Source organism: Gossypium hirsutum, chromosome D08 (genome assembly GCF_007990345.1).
Source record: "Gossypium hirsutum isolate 1008001.06 chromosome D08, Gossypium_hirsutum_v2.1, whole genome shotgun sequence".
In the NCBI taxonomy this organism is placed as follows: Eukaryota; Viridiplantae; Streptophyta; class Magnoliopsida; order Malvales; family Malvaceae; genus Gossypium; species Gossypium hirsutum.
Genome location: NC_053444.1, coordinates 29,879,261 through 29,903,486, shown reverse-complemented (window position 1 = coordinate 29,903,486; position 24,226 = coordinate 29,879,261). Strand labels below are relative to the sequence as shown.

Below are 24,226 nucleotides of genomic sequence, written 5' to 3'. Positions count from 1 at the left end.
GATAAAAAAGGAAACTGTATTCTCTATGGCAAACCAAGCCATTAGGAACCTAAGTGTAGAAATCAAAAAGGGAGGAATGATAATACCACTAAGTCAAATGCTAATTTGGTCAAAGTAGATGACATAATTGATGTGATCATTTTTTAGGTCAATATTTGACTAAAATAAAATAGTGGGTGATAAACTCTTGTACCACAAGGCACATTTGCGACAACTAAAATGTCTTTTTGTCCTACTCCGAAGTGGAGGAAGGAAAAGAAATTGTTTATCTTTGAGACTCATGAATTGCACAAGTGCTTGGAAAATGCAAGATTCTGCTCAAGCATACATTTGGAAAGATCTTATCCTTGAATGAGGTGCTTCATGTTCCTAATTTTAAAACAAATTTGGTTCCTATCAAATTATTAGGAAAGTTGGACTGAAAGTTTCTTTTGAATCTGGTAAGGTTGTGATGACTAAAAATTAAGTCTTTTGTGGGGGGAAAGAGTTATTGTAACCATGAATTATTTTTCTTGTTTGTTTATGAAATAATTAATGGCAATGACAGTTCTTTTACTTACTTGATTGACTCTTATGATTTATGGCGTGCTAGATTAGGACATGTGAGGTTTTCCTATGTTAAAAAGATTTTCTTCCTTCGCACAATGGTGGATTTCGATGCAAATAATGGTTGCCTCCTTTGTTAGAATCATAAATTAAGATATGATATAAAGCTTAAGAAATCATAAACCAGGATCTGTCATGTCAAATCATCAAGAACAAAACAAGAATAAACTAGATGCGGAAGTGTACCTGAATCCATGAATTTCTTGAAGTTTTTGCGGATCTTGGGGATTTGATCTTCCAAATTAGCACACAAGAAATTCAAAGAATATTTTCTCTCTTTTTCCTAAGGATGGGGTATTAGAAACGTTATCTTGTGTGTAATTTGGGGGCCATAACCCTAATATATATAACTTTGACACATTAGCCCTAATTCCTAATTAGCCCATCATTAATTAGAAATTGATTCAAACTTAATTACTAGAGTATCTACACATATTTAACTCATACTTTATTTAATAATTAAAGCCGAATAAATCTTAACCAAATTAGATCACTTTTAATTTAGGCTAACCTATCATGATAATAAAAAATAACATGTAATTACCCTTATTATATATGTGATGTCCATATTTTCCAAACATTCTTAATTTCATCTTTTGGTCACAGTTTTATTGCTTACATTTGTTGCAAAATTTGAAAAACTCGTATTTTCTCCATCTTAGAAGGGGAAGAGAGAGAGATATGATTCAGATTTGGAACGAAGATTTCAAAGGATATTTTGACTTCCTCGGAACAAACCTAGTTTCTTTTCAAGTCAATTCATCCACATTGCCCACTTTGACATGAATTTCTCCCTCGGAAGGCACTTTTAAAACTAACTGTGACACAACTTTTTCTTCGTTTTACAACTAGTATTGCTACCATTGTTAGAGACTTCCAAGGTTGTGTAGTTGCTAGAGCCAATTCATTAATTCACTCCTCCTCGTTATAAGCAGTCGAAGCATATACTTTGAGGCTTGGCTCAAAACTTTTGCACTTTTATGAAAGGAGACATACCATCTTGGAATCCGACAGCAAGCTCTACATGGACGCCTTATGGCAGGATTCTGACCACCTATTGGAATCATCTGCAATCTTAACCAACATTCTCTCATTAATTCCAATATACTATAATATTTTCCTTTCATTTAACCCCACGAAATAGGGATTTAGCTCATGATTAGATTGCTAAAAGCTCTTTGTATGAGACTTGTCCATCAAACTAGGTTCATAACCCTCGAACGAAATTACAAGATCTTTTGTAATTTTCTCTTTCATAATGAATGCTAGCATGTTGAGAAAAAAAGTTGTAGGACAAAACATGTTAGTGAACAAATATAAATATAAATATTTATATTAAATACAAGATTTAAACAAATAATATAAATAAATATTTATATTTATATTTATGTAAAAACACCATATCTAAAAAATAATTAAATAAACAAGATCTTGAAAAATCAAAAATCGAATAAAGGAAATCGAGTTTTACTAGATGTTGATGCCTATTTTCACATATTCCTTAAGACAAATTCGACCGCTCCTATGGTACTTGGAGAAAAATTGGTCATCTGTCTCTCAGGATACAACAAAAAAATGATCGCAGCAATAGTACCTTTGCAGTGATCAACAAACAAACCTTACCTTCTTCTATCACCGAAACATTCAAAAATTTGGGGAGAAAAAGAAACGAATTTTTGAGAGTGAAATAAATTCGTTGTTTGTCTCTAAAAAATTCTGCAATATTCTTTAAGCTTTTATAGACATTTTGAAAATTTCCATGAATAAAGATATAAATCTGTATTAAAGGAGTCTTCCAACAAGTTGGTATGTAAAATAAGCAAGGAACATTTTGAATCACTCACGTTGTGCAGATGTGCCACCAAACCTAGTGGATTTGGATTCACACCCCCTTTGCGCGCAAGGGAAAATATTAGTTTAGTCATTCAATAACTACCAAGTAGGTTTACATATATATACAAGTTCCACACTTGATTCCCAATAAATGTGGGCCTAATGCTTTTCATTTTTCTCAACATAATTCACAAGTAACTTACTTTTAGCATCGATTTTTCATTCATCACTCAACCATTTTGAGCATACGATATCCCATTGTAAAGGTCTTATGGGGTAGAACATAAAATCATTATTTTATGATTCAAAACTTCTCATTTACCAATCGAAAATATACCTTAAAATTCCAAATATCATATTTTTCCAACAAAAGTAACCCATTATCTAGAAACAATATACTCTTTTACAGGATGGTAGCATTTGTACCTGTAAAAGCTTTTTTTAGATCATCAAAAATATTTGCTATTGTCATTACTTGAAGCTGTTTCTTTATCTACACTAGTGGGCTCTTTTATCCTAATAATAGAAAAATAAAAATAAATTACCAAATTAATATATTTTTTACATTTTTTATCAAACTAGTACAAGTTTTGTGACAGGAGAGAGAATTGGGCTTGAAAAAAAATAATTTTGCCTTTTTTTACCTTTTTAATTTAATAAAAAATAGACTTATTGATAAACTTATAGATAAAATGATTGAGGGATGTGACGCAACCCAAAAGGTTTTTTACTATTTTTATAAAATTTTTATTTTTAATATTATAATATTATTTTTAAATAACTTATAATTTATAATATTATTGTATATTTAAAATGATAAAATTTAACTCAATAATATTATAAATTGAAAAATATTTTTTGAGGAAAAATATTATAAATTTAGTTCAATTACTTATAATATGTTTTTGAGAAATAGATAAAATGCAATAAATTCATAATATTAAACTTACTTAAATATTATAAATTTATAAAATAAAAATAAAAATAAAATAATATCATGAACAAAAATATCATTATAAATCAAAATATTAAATATTTTAAAATAAATAAAACATGATAATAAAATCTTAACTAATATGAATTTTAAAACCTTTGGACTCTAGTACCATATTTAACCACTAAGATACTCTAATATTACTAGTTTTAAAACACCAAGAAATTTATATAAAGTATATTCATATCCGATATGTTTTCTTCACTATATTTTTTTAATTTTTGATAAGATTGTTCTTATCTTTCTTTATGGAAGAAAATTATTATTATTTAAACTTTCTTTTAAATTAACTTTTTATTGAATTATATTATGCATAATAATTGAATAATTATTTTTTTTAAATCGAGAATTGAACACCATGCATATATCTATCTAATATATTGGTTTATTGTTATTCTTTTTTTCTTTAGTAACCTTATTATCTTATAAATTCTTTTATTTTTTTGTTTCGTTTTGTTTTAGTGATAATTATGTCAAATATTGCAAAACTCATGTTTACGGCTCTTGATATAATTGGGGAAAACTATTTATCATGGATACTTGATGCTAAAATCTATCTAGATCCTAAAGGTCTTGGAAATACAACTATCCAAGGCAAAGAGGAATCTAACCAAGATAAAGCCAAATCCCTAATTTTCCTTCGTCATCATCTTCACGAATGGTTAAAAGCAAAATACTTGACCATAAAGGATCCACTTGAATTGTGGAATAATCTGGAAGAAAGATACAACCATAAAAATGGTAATAATTCCTAAAGATCGTTATGAATGGATGCACCTGGGTTGCAAGATTTCAAATTAATGAGTATAATTTTGCAGTATTTAAGATAAGCTCTCAATTAAAATTGTGTGGAGAGAAAACTATTGATGCAGAATCATTAGAGAAAATGTAACACCCCTCACCCGGTCTGATTGTCGGACCCGAGCTATTGGATGCTACAATAGTTATCAACATATGTCACATATAATTTCAGCTTTAAACATTCAATTAAACAATAAAACTATTCATAATCTAAGTATAACATGGTTTACAAATAAAACCAAGTTTCAAACGAGCTTATGTGAGTTTTAAGGCCCAAAACCAGGCTTATGAACGTGATGGGCTCAAATTTCCTCAAGGCTCAATAATGAGGTCAAAGGCCTAGGAAATCCGAGCAAGATTGAACGAGACCATCCGAGAATTCATTACCAAGGCCCTAGAAGTGCATACGACCGAAAAACAAAATCAAGATTCAATTTCTTATTTTCAACAAAATCAAGAAACCGAATCTTGGTCTAATTTTGTTGTTTTGAACAATTTTAAGAATCAAGAAAATCAAGATTTCAAATCTTGGAAATCTTGGTCCAAGAAACCGAATCTTGCAGCCAAGGTTCATTGGATTTCATGTACGAGCTTGAACGAGCCAATTTTGGGACCAAACGGATCACAAGACCAAGTTCTTGAAAAACTGGTCCATTAAGATGTCTATAAGCCCATCCTGAAGTTTGGAAAGTAATTTTATCAAATATCAAGCCAAATTATCAAAGTGACCCAAATTGTAAAATATTTAAACTATAGGTCTAATTTTATTTTAATAGGTGGATCATCATGTAAGAATTCAGCCCAATGAGCCCATTTAATTCATTTTGTTGAATTCCCATTAAAAGTACACACTTAGAAAAAAATTATTTGATGAGTTGTCATGTTAGTTTTTCCATTAGGGTTAGGAAAACTGTTTTGGGGGGCTTATAAGTAGCATGGACGTTCACCCTTATACACACATAATTGATTTATGTTTTTTTGAGTTAATAATAATTCTCTTTGAGTTTTTCTTCAAGAATTGCTCTTGAGTTTCTTTTAGAAGATGTTTTAACAACCTTTCAGGTTATGGAAATCATCTTCAAGCTTTTTCTTGCCAAAATCTTTTTCTTGGAGGGGGAATTAGAGCCATTGAAAGGATTTGTGGATTCTTAATGTTTATAAGGCTTCTTAGGACGTCATCTTCTCTTTTCTATCCTTAATTTATCGTTTCTTGCTTTTTTAAGTTAGTTTTTACTATTTTGGCTTGCTAATTTTATTGATTTTCGTTCTAGGTTAAAGTTGCTTCAAGAAAGACGTTCTCCTATCTTGTTCCATTAAGAAACACATCAAAATTAGAAGTTTTAACCTTTTCTTGTTGTTTCAAACATTCTTGCACAAAACAGTTTGCTTTTGTCTTTAAAACCACTTCTAACAAATTTATTTGTGTTTTGTTTTTCCAGATCTGGTTGGGGCATTTTCTTGAGGTCCAAGGATGATTTCTTTCCATCCAAGAAACCCTAAGTCGTTCTCTTTTGGGCTCTTTACCAGCAACTCATCTTTCTTTTGTTTTAATTTCGTTTAACTCTCCTTTGTGACAACTAATATGTTTTCGTTGTTTCTCGTTTCAATTTACGTTCGTCTAAAGATTTAGGATAAATCCGTGACTTTGACAAACTTACGATCCGCTTCCACATTCATCTGTCTCATTCTTTATCATTTGGTATCAAGTTTGGGCATTTTGGGTGTTTATGGTTGATTTCTAAATCTATTTCCATTGCAAAACAGCCTCTAAGCAGTTTTTATCCAGAATTTTTTTTGAAAAAAAAGTTTGAGCGGGTAAACGCTTTTTAATTGATCTGAAATTTTATATACTAATTCTTGGCACTGTATTACAATATAAAAAAATATTTCCCATGAAAAAAAGTGATTGAAAAAGTATAGAAAAAAGAAAATACAAAAAGAACAGAAAAAATAAAAAAATATTTTGTGGGTTGAATTTTTGTCGAAACTTTCCAAATCAGATCTACATTATTTGAGGAGGCTCCTATTTAAATTTCCAAATCAGATCTACATTATTTGAGGAGGCTCCAGTTGGTTCGCAATGTTTTGGGTTTTCAGGTTTCAGCAATTTTCAATGACTCTTAGCCTTAGGTTTTCATTTGTTTTTTCCTTTTATTATTCCTATATGAATTCTAATACTTTATTGTTTCCTGTGTTAGTAGGTTAAAACATGTTGCACATTCCTTCCGCCGTGCAACACAAACCGTTGGTGTCTAGCCACTTTTAGACTCCTAGTACCGTTAGGATATTTGGTAGCTAGATTCTTTAACATTATGATTGATTGTCATAAATATTCCTAAAGGACTCACAAGATTAATTTTTACCTTATTGAGAATTTGATTTTTATTTCTGAGTGCATAATAGTGAGGTTTGTTTAATTTTTCTTTTCTTGAATGTTGTGTTCTTTTTAAGCTTTCATAATGATTCGCGATACTATGATTGGGAAGTTGCAAGGGCAAATAGAGGAACTATTAGACATGGGGAGATGGTCAAACAAAAAGAGGAGTACGATGGATCTCTCACCTATTGTGAAATGTTATTGGTGTAGTTCAAAAGATCATGAGGGTTTCCGATGTGCAATTAAATATCCAAATAGAGAGAATAAGATTGAGCTATCACCTTTTGTGCAATGTTATTGGTATAGTTCAAAGGATCATAAGAGTTTCCAATGTCCAATTAAATATCCAACAAGAGAAGAAAGTAAGTATGACTTTGTACCTTTTGTTGATTCTTACTTTAGTGGAAAAGAGATATGTGGTAGCGAACTTCATGAACGGGAAAAAGATGATAGTGAAAATTTTTTCCTCGAACCTATGGAGTTAGATGAGATAAAAATGACATGTTCTCTTACTGAGATATATTGTACTGAATTGAATATTCATAATACTTGTGAGGGGGATATGGGAGTGAGGAAAATTCATGTGAAAAGACTGAGAAAAAAGAGACCTTGAGTGATAAAAGTCTACTTGATGGTCAAAATTTGGTGAGTGAAAATCCATATGAGGTAAAATTGGAGAGTTATCACGAGGAAAAATAATATGAAAAGAAAGAAAATATCCATACAAAAGTGAGGAATGATTATGTTTTAACTTACCCTAACTCAAATTTGTTTAGTGGTGTTCTTTATTGCAAGACTTCAAGGATCTATTGACGAACTCTTACTTATATTACTCTACCATCAATAGATGATTTCACTTGTGGGAGAGAGGTAAGTTGAACATTGATAATTCTCCACAAGTGCTACAAGGAAAGAAAGGAAATGAAACATTAGAAATTGAATTAAGAATGCATACCTTGCATGTGTTCGATAAGTATGCTACTAATTTTATTTTTCCTTACGACATACTTTCTCATTGGTCAAGTTTCAATAAACAATGGTCTAAAATTTCAATTGATTTTATGGGTTTATCTAGGTATGTAAAGCTTACTTTTGTTTTTTTTTGTTTTTGACAAGTTTATTAAAGAACCTTATGCATTTGATCTTGCAACAAAATTTTCTACCTTGGACTTTAAATATGAATTTTTACATAATAATATTAAACTTCTTGAATTTTATAATTATGTGACATTCTTGACTCATCGTTGGAAATTCTTATGGATAACCATGTATATTCAAAGAAAGTTTCAAGTTTTTTTTACTTGAACAGTCATGTGCCTAATATTTCTATGTTTAGTGTTAATGGTTTGTTTTTTAAGGAGAGATGTTTGATCCATGCTGATTTGGGAGATCAAAATAATATCTTTGATCCTGGAGATAGTTTTGATGCACAAGAAAGCTTAGCTAAGTAGTTTTTTTCATTTTATTGTTATTTATTCTAATCCCTTTTCTTTTTGTGCAGCTAAAGATTTGATGACAAATCTTTTTGAGAAAGAGGGGAATGATGCGAGTTTCAAGGCCCAAAATCAAGCTCATGAATGTGATGAGCTCAAATTTCCTCAAGGTCTAATAATGAGGTCAAAGGCCAAGCAAATCTGAGCAAAATTGAACAGGACCATCCAAGACTTTATTACCAAGGCCCTAGATACGCACATGACCAAAAAAGAAAATCAAGATTCACTTTCTTGTTTTCGAGTAAATCAAGAAACCGAATCTTGGTCCAATTTTACTTTTTCAGACAATTTCAAGAATCAAGAAAATCAAGATTTCAAATCTTGGAAATCTTGGTCCAAGAAACTGAATCTTGTAACTAAGGTTCATTGGATTTCATGTATGAGCTTGAACGAGCCAATTTCGGGACCAAACGGATCACAAGACCAAGTTCTTGAAAAAATAGACCATTAAGATGTCTACTAGCCCATCCTGAAGTTTGGAAAGTAATTTTATAGAATATTAGGCCAAATTATCAAAATGATCCAAATTGTAAAATATTTAAACTATAGGTACAATTTTATTTTAATAGGTGGATCATCATGTAAGAATTCAACCCAAGGAGCCCATTTAATTCATTTGGCTGAATTCCCATTAAAATTCCAATTTTTTTATTTGATGAGTTGTCATGTTAGGTTTTCCATTAGGATTAGGAAAACTTATTTTGGGGCCTATAAGTAGCATGGACGTTCACCCTTATACACACAAAATTGATTTATATTTTTTGAGCTAATAATAATTCTTTTTGAGTTTTTCTTCAAGAATCGCTCTTGAGTTTCTTTTAGAAGCTGTTTTAACAATCTTTCAGGTTATGAGAATCATCTTTAAGCTTTTTCTTACCAAGATCTTTTTTTGGAGGGGGAATTAGAGCCATTGAAAGAAGTTGTGGTTTCTTAATGTTTCTAAGGCTTCTTAGGATGTCATATTCTCTTTTTTATCCTTAAATCATTTTTAAGTTAGTTTTTGCTGTTTTGGCTTGTTGATTTTATTGATTTTCGTTCTAGGTTAAAGTTGCTTTAAGAAAGATGTTCTTCTATCATGTTCCATCAAGAAACACATCAAAATTAGGAATTTTAATCTTTTCTTGTTATTTCAAACATTCATGCACAAAACATTTTGCTTTTGTCTTTAAAATCACTTCTAACAAATTTATTTGTTTTTGTTTTTCCAAATCTAGTTGGGGAATTTTCTTGAGGTCCAATGACAATTTCTTTCCATCCAAGAAACCCTAAGTCGTTCTCTTTTGGGCTCTTTACCAGCAACTCATCTTTCTTTCATTTTAATTTCGTTTAACTCTCCTTTGTAACAACTAATCTGTTTTCGTTGTTTCTCGTTTCAATTTACGTTCATCTAAAGATCTAGGATAAATCCACAACTTTTACAAACTTACGATTCGCTTCCGCATTCATCCACATCATTCTTTATCACGAGCTTACGAAAGCTCTCAAACCAACCAAGAACCAAATAGAGACTGAATTAAAAACTAAACAAAAAGTAGGGAAATTTCAGCAAAAGAAAGTCACATGGCGGTGTGAAAAGCTGAAACTTTGTGGAAGGGAGTCACACGGCCGTGTCACCAAGCCGTGTAACTAACTAAGCCGTGTGGACCTAAATGAAAATTTTTCAACTTAAAGTCACATGGCCATGTTCCTAGACCGTGTAACAAATAGAGACCTTGTGCTAAATTAATGACCATATGAATAGTACCACACGGGCGTGTGGCCAGTCCGTGTAACTTTATGTAACCGTGAAGTGCACAAGTTAACTAAATTTTAAGGAGCACATAGCCATGTCATTAGCCCGTGTGTGACACTCGACTGTGTGTCAAACCATGTATAGCATAGATAAAACCTTAAATGCACAATTCAAACTAACCATTCGTGGGACCTATAACGCACATATAAATAATGGAATACCTCTTCAAAACATCTACATTTCATACCATAAACATAACTTATAACATTACCCTAAATGCCTAACTTATATGCCACGGTTGACACCGCAATAACACAACTCTCAACCAAACAATCACTATCAAATATACCATATTATCAATACCTAAACTTTCATCACATAATCATCTTTCCTAAGTGCCAAAAAGAAACTCATCAAGAAAGTTTCATCATATTAACCCAAAGCATATATACCATTTAATGCCACAACTAACCAAAACAACATTAAGGGTTACAACATTACACATATATCACATTAAAATGAACTAAAACATAATTTTCAACTTTACATTATGTAACCATTTACACCTATTTACATGCCACTTATAATCGGGTCAAAATGTTCAAAAGTCTACCAAAGGGATTTGTGGATAGTGTGAGCTTTAAAAACGATCCAATCGACATTACAGTTTTGACAATCTACAAGGAAGAAAAATGAAACAAAGGTAAGCTTACTCAAAGCTTAGTAAGTTCGTATGAAAATAAACACAACATACTTGACATTTCATATCTTAAAAATTTAAAATAACATATAAACATAGTAGTCCTTGTCACCTTACACAATTCATGCCATAATCAACTTGTTTAGTACAACTTAACATAATAATCATCACATACTTATAAGTAACATAGCAACTATAATAGCTATGCTCATTCCATGGTTAACAACTTTATGCAAATACTCTTTCATTTCATAACTTATTTTTGCTTGAAGAACTATAGTAAATTAACCTCGGATACTCGGGATAGCTTTGCTCACACGAGCTGCAAATAGAGATGTTAAACTTAACTCAATGCTGCTCACAAGAGCTAGAATCCACAATAAATGTTGGACCTCAGCCATCAGTAAGGTATTCAACACTGGTACATAGTACCTGATAGAATATAAGCATCGACACATTGTTCTTGATACAAAATAAACATCGATACGTAGTAACTGATATAATATGGTCACTGGTACATAGTACTTGATATAATATAGTCACCGTTACATAGTACTTGATACTTCAAAACCCTAATGACATGGCATTTGTATCCTATTCATTCACTAAGTTCACACGTGCTTTTAATAAATATTGAAATATTCTCCATCAATGTAACATTTTCTCAAACATCAACATGGTCCAATTAACATTCCATATCATCTATCTATTCATTCAAGACACATATATATATCATACTTTGTAATTTAGACCTTTTAATGTTAACTTTATAATTCATACAACTCAAACACAAGTAATACATATATATACATATATCTAATATAACACAAACTTCTTTAATCAAAATGAAATTTATACGAACTTACCTAACCAGAACAGCAACGAACACAACACCGAGGGTTATTCAACAACCTTTTCCTTTTTCGCATTTATTGATTAGTTGATCCATTTCTTGATGTATATAATAATTAATTCAATTATAAACTCCAAATACCTTATAATATCTAAAAATATGCATATGACCTTTTTATAACATTTTACAACATTTTCCTAAACTTTTACCTTTTATTCAATTTAGTCCTTAAAATTAAACTTATGTATCTTTTATATTTAAGTATCATTCTTCAAACCTTTTTCAATTCTATCCACTTATAACCTGTAGAACTAAAAATTTCAGCAACTTCATATCAAATTCAACATAATTACAATTTAGTCTCTAAACACAACACTAACAAATATCTACTAAACAATTTAGTCCACTATAAACTAATATGGCCTAATTTCCATTTAAACCCATTACATTATGCTTTTATACTCATTTAACCCACATAAATTAATAGCAATTAACGTTTGTAGTTTTTACGATTTAATCCTTATATTCTAGTCAACCATTTAATCCACAAAATTACTGGACTAAAACCTAATTTAATATCATAATAGATGAGTAAATATTAATAAATAGTATCTACTGACTTAATCGTTGGAAAAAGGGGTTCCAAAACTATCATTTCTGGTACAATTGAAAACGGGTTGTTACAGAAAACTTTCTCAACCATTCACGCATCTAATGTGCTCCTACAATAGTAATATCGTGAAAAGGGTTTTAAGAAATTCTCTAAATTAATATCATGTTTTTTTGGTGGTTGAGCAAAATAACGAGTTGTTAATGAAAAACTATGAAAGTTGTCCTACTAGTTTTGCTTCATCCCTAGAAGTGAAATGTGGTATGTCTAAACCTGAAAGAAATTATAGTCGTAGTCACAACCGTGGTTGTAATTATAGACGTGATCAAGGATGTAATAATTATCGTTATCATGGTAATATTGACACCAAAAGAAGAAGAATATTGAAAAGAAAGAGAAATATGGCTTAATCAATCCTTCAAAAAGTACATAAAATTTGTCCTATTGATGTGATATGAAAGGACATTGGTCGCGTACTTAACATACATCCGATCATCTTGTAAAGATATATCAAGCCTCCGTAAAAAAATAATGGAAAATATGTTGAAACAAATTTGACAAATCAAAATGATGATGGAAAGGCTAATTTTGGCACAAAGATGATGATCTTGATTATCATACTAAAGCAAAATCTATTTATAATGAACATGGCTTTAATAAATTTTTTGATTTTACCCACTTGGAGGTGGAATAGAATTATTAAGGATGAAAATAATATTTGAATTATTGTTTTTAGGAATATTTTCATGTTATTCAATTTTAGTGTTTTCTTTTGAATAAAGTGTTTTTCTTAAAATCCCTTTTTGTGTATTTTTTATGAAGAAAATGAATTTCCATAATTCTTTGGTAGGTCCCAAGATCAAGAATGAAAATATATGTCTCCCAGACATTGCTACAACGCGCACAACGTAACACCCTATACCCAACTTGATCGTCGAGTCCGAGCTACAGGATGCCACATTCGTTGTTGGAGCAACATACGATCAATTAGATTCAATTTTTACCATTAAAAATTTAAATATGAGTAATATAAGCTTATAATGCGATATGCATCCTTTTCAGGTCTTACATGAGCTTATGAAAGCTCTATTGCTAACCTAAGGTCGAATTAGGACCAAAATGTAAAGATTTCAAAATCTCAGGTTGACATCGAGACTCTAGGGATTTCTCATTGCGATGCACCATACTGACTAGACGTGTCACAATGACAAGGGTCCTACGTCAGGACGTGACTATTTGTTTGCAAATGGTCTAATTTGGTACCTATACAATTTACTCCCATTTACACAAGCCAAACCTTTCTTGCATTAAAACAAGCAAAAACACCATAACACAATGTTCATTCATAAACATTTACAGAACTTGCACATTTGCGTTACATCAAAACACCACTCTAATTTATTTACTAACAACATTTTACACCTACCAACTATTAGCTTTAAGATACCATCTCTATTCATCCACTTTAAAACTATATATGAACATAACTTCATTCCAATATCATTAATCTCAAAAACATAATTTGAACCATACCATTATGCTATATCTAGCTAACCATTACTAGCTCAACTTCAACATTATTGTATTATGCAAAAATTGACTCAACATAAGTACATGCTATATATTTAACCCAAACAAGACTATACAAACATTTTGAAGTTGGAGATTGCTTCTTGGATGCCAGAATCACTTCTCGAAACCTCGAGATATATCTATACCTATGTATGGAGAAAACAAAGTGTACGTTGAGTTATAAAGCTCAGTGGTACTTTTATGATTCAAGATAAGAAAAATTAATATTAGCAAATAATTATAATAAAATCAAGTTCAAAGTCAATTAAATCACATTTTATCATACTAAGTAATTCCATCATCAAATATTATTGTAAAGATTCATATGGAAAATTTTATATCAACATATCTATAGAGTTCACCAATTCATACCATTCACCAAGTACCAATCTAGGTACCATTTAAAACATTCAATACCATTTAAGTTTTTAACATTTATACCTACAATAATAGGCTATTCAAACTCCATGATCAACTAACACCATTTAACAATTCTACTTTTATTCAATTCATTTTCTAGAGTCTATTGATTCATTCGTATTCAATTCAGCCCCCAAGGCTTGTATTCAACCAATTTGCATAATCTCATTTCTATACTATCTTTATCATGAATTACATATATGCACAAATATAGTTCCATATCATCAAATCATTTCAATTCCATATTATTTATCTAGCTTACATTTTATAATCATTGTTAACCTTACTCAAGTTTCAAGACGGATACATGGATTAGCCTACCTACATCCCAATCTGGCATTGTAGTGCATCATCGGATAAATTGAAGGAAATATACTGGCAATTAGGTGCATCATCGGACAAGTTGAAGCAATTATATTGGCACATAAGTGCATCATCGGATGAACCGAACCAAATATACTTGCACATAAGTGCATCATCGACCAAACCAAAGTAAATATATTGACACATAATTGCATCATCGACTAAACTAAAGTATAGACCCATATACAATCTAATCCTGTGGCATGCCAACTATATCCGAATCTGCCCGAACACTTAATAGGGTAACAAATTTTCCAATTTCATCATATTGTTCAATTCAAATTCCATCATTCTCAATTCATCATTAATTCACCATTCCAGCACATCATGTAACATGTTTCAATTCATTTTCATACCAAATATCACATTAATTAAATCATGCTACTTTCTATTTTTTTTAATTTAGTCCTCTATCTCGATATACCATATCAATTGTAACAACCCTTTTTCAGTGGTGTCAAAAACAATGGTTTCGGGACCACAAATCTGAATAATGAGCCTGTAATTAGTATTATATAATTTATACGAGTCAAATGTAGTTTTATATTGAATGTTGGATTTAATATTTTTTGCTAACTGAATGAATAGTTAAGTTCAAGTGGATTGCTTTTAAAGTGAAGTGGTTGTGGAAAATGAGGTATTGGTACCTCATTTCTGTAAATTTAGCTTGTAAATATTTAATAAAATATTTACAAGAGTTACTATATAGGTATATTGAAGTTTGGCCCGGGAATTTTAATGTTCGGCTCATTAATTAAAGAAAAAAGATTAAATCGTAAAATATTTAAAACATAATCGCTATGGAATTTTATTAATTAAAGGGTATATATATTTAATAAATGATGGATGATTCATATGGTATTTAGACCTTAATATATCAATATGGATGGTTAATGCTTTGTTGTTATCTAAATTAAGTATTATTATAGTTATTTAAAATTTAAAAGTGATAAAACATAAAAAAAATAAGAAAACCACCATCATTTTCATCTTTCTCTTAGCATTAGACCGAAACTCCATTGAAGAACACTTAGGAGCATTCAGCCAACCAGATTTTTTGCATATAAGTGATTTCTAATTCGGTTTTTATTAAATTTTATGTTTTTGAGATCATTGTAGCTTTATCTAGCTAACTCAATGACTATTTTGTAAAATTGTTAAGAGTTTTGAAAACTTTCCATTGATGGTTCTTTAATTTTTTAGTGAAAAATGCTGAGTTTGTAAATTTGATTGTTAAATAGGACTACTTTGTAAAGGAATTTTTGATAGTTTTAAACCTAGGGACAAATATGAAATTTTGTAAAAAAAATCTAGCATATTAAAGTGTAATTTTTGAATGTTTAAATAGGGATGTTGTTTTGTTCAGTTTTGAATATTAAGGGTTAAATGTGAAATTTTAAATAGTTTCGATTTTAGGGACTAAATTGTATAAAATGTAAAATTTTACGGTAAAAGTGTAATTTTTTAAAGGGTCAAAAATGTAAATTTAAGTATTTTATGATATTGAATTGGTTAATTGAATAAAATTATTATATTTAGATCAAAAATTGAATCGTGCAGAGGATAATTGGGGAAAAGGGAAAATCGCGAATTACTCCCTACGAGTCAACTAATAGCATATCCTAGGTAAGTTCATAGTATAGATGAATATATGTATATATTTATGACTTGTGCTATTATGATGTGGTTTAATTGTATTTGGGTTGAATTTTGATATTAAATTGAAATTATAAAATGTTTACAATTAAGTACAGGTGAGAAAGTGGATATTTGGTTGTTATTTAATATTTGAGAAATATGATTATATGATATTGGAACGAATTTAACTGATTGATAGCATGTGTACAAGAGTATTTCTGGAAGTGCCTTTGAATTTTAAATGTGATAATTCTGTTGAAATGCATGTTTGAACATAGTAAACGATTAGGATACGATTGACATGTCAATAGGGTTTGAATGCGCGCTTGTACGAGATTGCACTTTGATGCCTCTGTTAGCATTTTGGTGCTCTCGGTGTGATTTGGAGTACCCGAGTATCCAATTCATGTTACTATAGTTCATCAGGCTATGAAAATATGTGTCTAAGGTTAAAATTAATTGATAATTCTTATGTATATTAGTTTGAAGGCTTTTTCAAGAATGATCATGCAAAATATTTCATTGTGGTATTGATGTGATGAAATGTAGAGATATATATATTTATGTGAATTAATTTGGTTTGAACCATTGTGGAATATGAAATATATAATGAACTAATTCTGTACTAATCATATGTATTCTCGTAAATGATTGTTAGGTTTAATTAATTTATGTTAGTTTTCACAATGTTTAAGTGAGGTAAGTTGAAATGAATTTTAGCTATGAACTTACTAAGTTGCTTAAGCTTACTCTGTTTATTTGTAATTTCTATAGTTAACGTTTTCTGGAACTGGTCGAACGGATCAACTTCAGAGCTTACACTATCAAGCTTCTATTTTGGTAGTTTTTTATTTGGTTATTTTGGTTTTGTGGCATGTATATAGGGTTTTGAAGTTAATGAATTTAATCAGATTTGTAAATTTTGGTTAAAGCTAGTATGTAGTGTTAAGTTCATGTTCCATGTCCAAATTTATGATGAATGTGGAGAAATTAGTTGAAATGCCATGTTGGCTTTATTTTGTGAAATAATGTTTTATGTCATTAGAGTGGAAAACATAAGTTGGTATTTGATATCTTGATAAGGTAGTTTGTTATATGATGTCTTAATTGATGATTTGTTATGGAAATGGTCATTTTGGTTTTGGGTAACTTATGATTTTAGGATGGAGTGTGATTGCTTTTGAAAGTGGTATAAATGAATGATTTTGGCATATGGTATTTGGAACTTTATTGATGGTTGAATGAATAGCATATGTCTTTGCTTTGAATGATTGTTGTTTATGTTTGAATTGTGGTGCCAATGAAGGCATATTGGTTAGACACTTAGTTTGATTCTGAATAGGTATATTTTGACATGTTTTGGCACATTTTCAATAGGGTTGGATGTTGGATAATGAATGGCTTGGGACCTAAGAAAGGGTGTGTGAATTGGCTTGTGTTTGAAGGTATTTTTGGGTATACATGACCTATGAAACGGTCTTCCACACGGCCTTGTGCCCCACACGGTTGTATGACACGGCCGTGTCCTCTGTATAATTTTGGTGATTTTAGGTTCACATAGTCTCAAAGAGTAACACGGCCTAGCGATACGGCCGTGTGACCCTGAATTAAACGGGCACAATGAGTTACACAGTTTGGCCTCATAGCTATGTCTTTGCACCACACGGGTTGAGCCCTGTCACACAACTGTGTGACCACTGTTTTAAGTTTTTACCCTATTTTCATATTTTGATTCATTTTAATCCTTGGTTGTTTCTCAATCACTTTTAATGCTTTATAGGCTCGATTTAAGTCTCGTTTGAAAGACATGTTTATTGAATGGACTTATTGATGATTGATTTAAAAGTAAATTTTTGAATTGAATTAATATATGTTTGTTCTGTTAATTGTTGTAACTTTTCATAACCCTAATTTGATGTTGGAGATGGTCACGCCTTAGATTTTATTTATTAAATTGCGCATCTTTGTATCACAACGAGTAAAATGACCTAGTGGTTTAGTTTTTAAACTAAATCCTAGAGTTATCATGTTCAAACCCCTGTACTCCCATTTATATTATTTTTCTTCCTAGCCACAATTATTGACTGTTCTAAAAGGTCAACCCCCTTTTTTTCGTCCAAACATTTCCATAAACGGGGATAATAGAGGGTTGCGCGCGGACCAAGATCGAATTATCAAGTCACGAGAAAATCCTACTAAAATGATAGACAATTGGATCTGAAACGAAACAGAAAATTAAACTTAGAATCAACAGATCTAAAACGAAACACCCAAAACAATAAAAAATCAGCCAAGAATTGAAACACTTATTAATAAGGATTCTTGGTAGCCAAGAACACGAAATTGAACTTGAAGAAAAGTCTCCAATTAGCCGAATCTGACAAGTAAACACAAAACAGAAAAATTAGACTCAACATATCACGAAACCCTAAATTGAAGTAGAACTAGGTTTTGTGCGGCAAGAAAAAGAAGAATTACGAATCAAGAACGATTCTTGATGCCCAAGACTGGTGCCGAACAGATTCTTGAAGATTGAAAGGGCTGGAAAAGCAACAAGAGAGATTAAAACAATTTAATCAATGAATCGGTACAAGCAGAAAAATTAAAGTGGAATAAACAGCAAGAAAATAAAGAAAAGTCCTAAGAAGCCTTGAAATCGAGAAAGATTTCACAACCCCCTTCAAACGGCTCTAATCTCCCCTCCAATGTAGGACAATGGCAAGAAGAAGGCTGAAGATGGCTTCCACAATCAAAAAGATTGCTAAAACTACTTCCAAAGAAAACTCAAGAGAAACTTCTTGGAGAAACTCAAAGAGAATTTTCACTCAACAAAAATCTGATTTCAATGTGTAATTCAATGTGTAACTCAAAGAAAATTCTATAAGGTGGCCGGCCAAGCCTTATTATAGGCCTTCTATCTATTTTCCTAACACTATTAGGAAAACTAAAAAACAACCTAATTATTAACATCAAGGGAAATTCGGCCAAGGCTTTTAATAAGTATTTAAAAAAATAAAATTTTACAAATTGGGCCACTTTGACAATTTGGCCTGATTTCCAACTAAGTCTAATTTAAATTTCTTGATTGGGCTTCGAACATCTTATTGGGCCGTTTCTTCAAGAATTTGGGCTTGTAATCCATTCTCTCCCGAAATTGGTTCGTTGATGCTCATAACTGAGATCCAATGCGCCTTAGTTGCAAGATTCGGTTTCTTGGGCCAAGAATTCCAAGATTTGAAATCTTGATTTTCTTGATTCTTGAAATTGCTTAAAACAGCATGATTGGACCAAGATTTGATTTCTTGATTTTCTTAAAAACAAGAAAGTGAATCTTGATTTTCTTTTTCCTTTGTATACGCATCTAAGGCCTTGCTAATGAAGTCTTGAATGATTCAATTTAGTTTCATACGCATTTTTCTGGCCTTTGACCTCATTATTGTTCCTTGTGGTAATTTGAGCCCATCACGTTCTTGAGCTTGAGTTGGGCCTTTGTGACTCATATCATTCCCCCTTCCTCAAAAAGATTTGTCCTCGAATCTGAAAAATCAAATGGAGATAAGTCAGCCACATTGAAAGTAGAACTTACATTGTACGCACCGGGTAGATCAATTTTGTATGCATTATCATTGATCCGCTCGAGTACTTGGAAAGGCCCATCACCTCTTGGGTCCATCTTGGTCTTCCTTTTTGTAGGAAATCGTTCTTTCCTCATATTGACCCAAACCCAATCTCCGGGTTCAAAGACAACCCGTTTGCGCCCCTTATTTGCTTTGTTGGTGTTGATGTTATTTGTTTTGGCTATTCGTTGACTAGCCTTCTCGTGTAAGGATTTCACCAACTCAGCTTTCTGTTCACCATCTAAATTAACAATATGTTCTAGTGGTAATGGCACAAGATCAAGTAATGTTAGTGGGTTAAAACCATAAACAAGTTTAAATGGTGAATAGCCAGTTGTAGAATGAATAGATCTATTATATGCAAATTCAACAAATGGCAAACATTCTTCCCAATTTTTAATGTTCTTTCCCACAACAGATCGTAAGAAGGCTCCTAAAATTTGATTGACTACCTCAGTTTGGCCATCAATTTGGGGGTGACATGTAGTTGAATACAGTAATTTCGTACCAAGCTTTCCCCACAATACCTTCCAAAAGTGGTTAAGGAATTTGACATCTCTGTCGGAAACAATTGCTTTAGGGATGCCATGAAATCTTACCACATCTTTAAAAAATAAGCCTGCCACATGTGTAGCATCATTTGTTTTGTGACAAGGAATAAAATGTGTCATCTTGGAAAACCTGTCAACAACAACAAATATACTATCTCTTCTTTTCTTAGTTTGTTGCAAACCTAGAATAAAATCCATGGAGAAGTCTACCCATGGTGAAGTAGGAATCGAAAAAGGAGTATAAAAGCCGTGATGCATTACCTTAGATTTTGCTTGTTTACGTGTGATGCACTTAGAACATACCTTTTCGACATCCTTCTTCATATGTGGCCAATGGAAGTGTTCTATCCCATGTAAAGGTGGTAAACCTTTAGGGGCCTCACTAAAAACATCCGCATAATGTTGCAAAAGACATTGAAACACACTAGGCAAATTTTCATTAATGTTAGATAGAGATAAATAGTTTTGCCTAAACCTCATAAGGATACAAGGCTGTTTATTGAGTAGGGCTCTCCGCACATCTTTTTTTCTTGCAATTAAAATTTTCACTCTAGTTTTACCACTTGCGGATTCACTCACCTTTGGGCCATTTAAATTTTGACTTTTTTCACTACTAGCATCTTTTCTCTCTGTCTTTTTTATTTGTCCTTTCTACTCCACCCCTCACAAAATTTCATCATTTTTAATTGATCTTTATATACATCATTGGGATTTAAAGGAGCAAAAGTGAATTTTTAGCCTTTAAACACAAGAGAGTATCTATTGAGCTTGCCTTGGTGTGTAACATCAAGATCAAATTGCCAAGGCCGTCCAAGGAGCAAGTGATACGAGCACGCCCCGTGAACTTCATCGAGCAAGTCTGTCAAGCCGAGCATTGACATGTTGGCAAGCTGATCCCAGCTCGTTTCCAGCTCCACGAGCTCCGTCTAGCTCAAATCCAGCTTATTCAAGCTCGATCCAACTTGCCTGAGCTAAACCGAGCTCACTCCTAGCTCATATTTAGCTCACGAGCTAAACCTTAGCTCAACTTCAGCTTAGGAGTTTAGCCTCAGCTCAACTTTAGCTCACGAGCTAAAACTTAGCTCATTTTAGTTTAAACTCGGTTTTGTCTTTAATACATTAAATAAAATTTGCACATATTCATTTAAGCATTAAACTTGTCTTATATTAATATTTGTTATTAATATATCATTGTCATTATATAAATTGATTATGTTCACATAGCCGAATTAATGCATGACATTAATGTGTTCACATCATGCCGAATTTATGAGTGTTCATGAGATGTCTTAATGACTTGTTTATTTCATGTAGGTACATTCCTTTGGACGGTACAATGTATGAATGAAGAAACATCTCTTTGGGCATTCCACACTCATGAATGAAGAAGTATTAAATGCTGGTGCATGTACGGCTAGATGCAATGTTTCTACAAATTCATGCATGTCTCGAATGCATGTATGGACATTAAAGGCTAGTCCATGAATGGATCAAATGCATGGGATGATAGAATGCATGAATGGCTTAAGTGCATGTATGGTGGCTGTCTCTTAACTTTCCAAGGCACTTATTCGGCCAAGAAGTAGCTGCTAACTAATTCTATGTTGACCATAGAGCTCCTTGAGCATGTTCACACTTTGAATTGACCTATAGGCTACTACACATGCATGGATGGGTTCAAGAACGTCCAAGGGAAGGAATTAACTCAATAATTCAACACATTGATTGAATTAAGTGCATGCACAAAGGGGAGAACGAATTTACTAGGTTCATGCTACCATTTATGAACTTACATGCCATTAAAGTGTTTAATTATGAAGATACATGGTCCATACAAGTGCATGAACGTCCCAAGGAGATGAATGCAACCTTTTGGTGCACATACAAGTCACTTGAAGCCTTTCTTTATGACTAAGCATTCATGCACAAACTAAGGGGGAAGAAAGTGTCCATTCAGCTAGTGCATGAATCTGCCGAATTTATGAACTATTTTAATACATTAGTGTGAACGTTTTTATTATTGTGTGAACACCTAGATGCCGAATTTGAATGGTCATCTATGTGCCTATAAATATTTGTTTTCTTTCATTTGTAAAGGACTTTTGACTTTTGACTTTTGACTTTTGACTTTTGATCATTTGAATGAACTTTGTTCAAAGAGTGAGTTTTCTCCTCTCTAAATTCGTACGAGTTTCGATCTGACTTATCTAGCGTGCTAGTGGCGTCTATCGTTCTCTTTTGAACTTATCACCTTGCTTTGGTGTGGCGTTCAACCTTCTACAATTCCGCAATCCCACCTTGAACCGAATAGAAATCGGGGTGACACTTTTAGTGTTGAATCGTTTCTGGTGTTTAAGCTCATTTATCCATTCCACCGACTATCCTAGATTTTACCCAACTATAATATCTTTTTACAAAACCGAGCCTTCATTTATCAACTTCCATTTTTCTTATTTTTATACTTAAATCGAGCCTACTACCCTTATAAATTTACCATCACCTTAGCCAACCTTTAAAACCATTTGAAAGCTTCCGCATCTTTAGCCTTATTTCATCCTATTTCCGATAACTCAACTATTCCTCGTCGATGATCGGGCAATCAAGTGAATCGATTCAATCAACCGAGCCGGATCATCATCATTGTTCCCCCCCTCTTTTAGGCGACTTGTCCTCAAGTCGAGCCGTTTGTCCATGGGAGAACTTTGACTCATGCATGGTTTTCCTCGGTCAAATGGGATGGAAGATGTCACACAAACCTGAAAAATTCTTACCACAGCCAATAAAAAGAAACTCAAAGGAGTCAAATTCAAATGTGTTCGATAGTTCATAAAATATTCATTCAATCGAACATATGCCAAAAATCTCAATTGGACAAAGCAAGCATACATAAATTTATCAAAGAGTTTCGTTAGACCATCGTTACAAACATGAAAACTAAGTTGGATCAAGGGATAATTGGTTAAAAACGATGGTAGGCACTTAAACACATTATTCCTCATCCAAAACATTTTAATTTCTTTAATCGAATATAGTAACTCATTTGGTCCTTTGTCTTGCTCATGCAAGGTATGCCATGGCCAAAGGTATGCTAATTCTTCCTTTCGTTTTTGAACAACATAAGGGGAGTCTCCAAATTCCAACGTAATAATCACATCATCACAATTCCAAAAGGAAAAATCCATCACATCAAAGTATAAATAATTTCCAAACAACCAATCAATGGAATTTTCAACTTCAATCGAAGTGAGCAAAGATATTTGAAAATTTTCAGATGACTTACCTTGACGAATATGAAGAGAAGAAAATTGAGGATTGGGTTTACCTTTCTCAGTCAAAATGAATCTTCTCTCTTTGGATAGATAACGTAAGACAAACCTATTACTTCGATAAATTTGAATAGGTGGTGACGCACCATGACATGTCTTGCTCCTCGAGGGGTGGAATTCACAAAAATAAGACGGGTTAGTATTATCGAAAACTATGGACTTAAATGGAAAAGGAAAGTTACCATGGAAATTTGATTCAATTCCAAAAACATAGGTTGGCCTTACCTTCTCGAAATGAAATGAAAATTTCAAATGTGGCCAAACAAGGTGATTAATAAATGAATCAAAATTGAAACCCAAATCATTGAATTTCACCTTCTTATCAAAAAATCGAAATTCAAGCAAACATAATTTCAATGTAAATGATGCAAAGCGCTTAATGTTTCCATAAAATGAATTCATGTAGCAAATACCAGGCTTGAACACACGAACTTGATTAGGAATTCCAACAAGCAACATATTAGAAGAAGATATAATCAACTCACCACACGAATTATATTTCACTAGTTTAAACACACATGTTGATTTGACAAAACCGAGCATACCAAAATGCAAAGGTTCATACTTCAAGAGTATTAATCGGGAATGCAAATCACTACATGGAAATTTCACACAAAAACTCAAAGATTGTTCATGAAGAACACAATTGCACATATCATGTGAAGATCTTTTAACATGGATGCCAAACAAAGAATTTTTAACGAACATGCAACTTTTCAAACAGGCAGATTTATCACAAA

At 32.0% G+C, this 24,226-nt stretch overlaps 1 long non-coding RNA gene across 2 annotated transcripts; it reads right to left on the bottom strand.

The window, feature by feature from the left end:
- Positions 1 to 1,310: 1,310 nt before the first annotated feature.
- On the bottom strand, positions 1,311 to 2,426 carry LOC121220032 (uncharacterized). 2 transcript variants are annotated; one of them, XR_005917119.1, is made up of 2 exons: positions 2,230 to 2,426; positions 1,311 to 1,680 (listed from the first exon to the last, which is right to left on the bottom strand). It is a non-coding gene; the product is annotated as an uncharacterized lncRNA (long non-coding RNA). The 2 variants fall into 2 exon arrangements; XR_005917120.1 differs by having other exon boundaries at positions 1,311 to 1,673.
- Between the last annotated feature and the right edge of the window lie 21,800 nt (positions 2,427 to 24,226).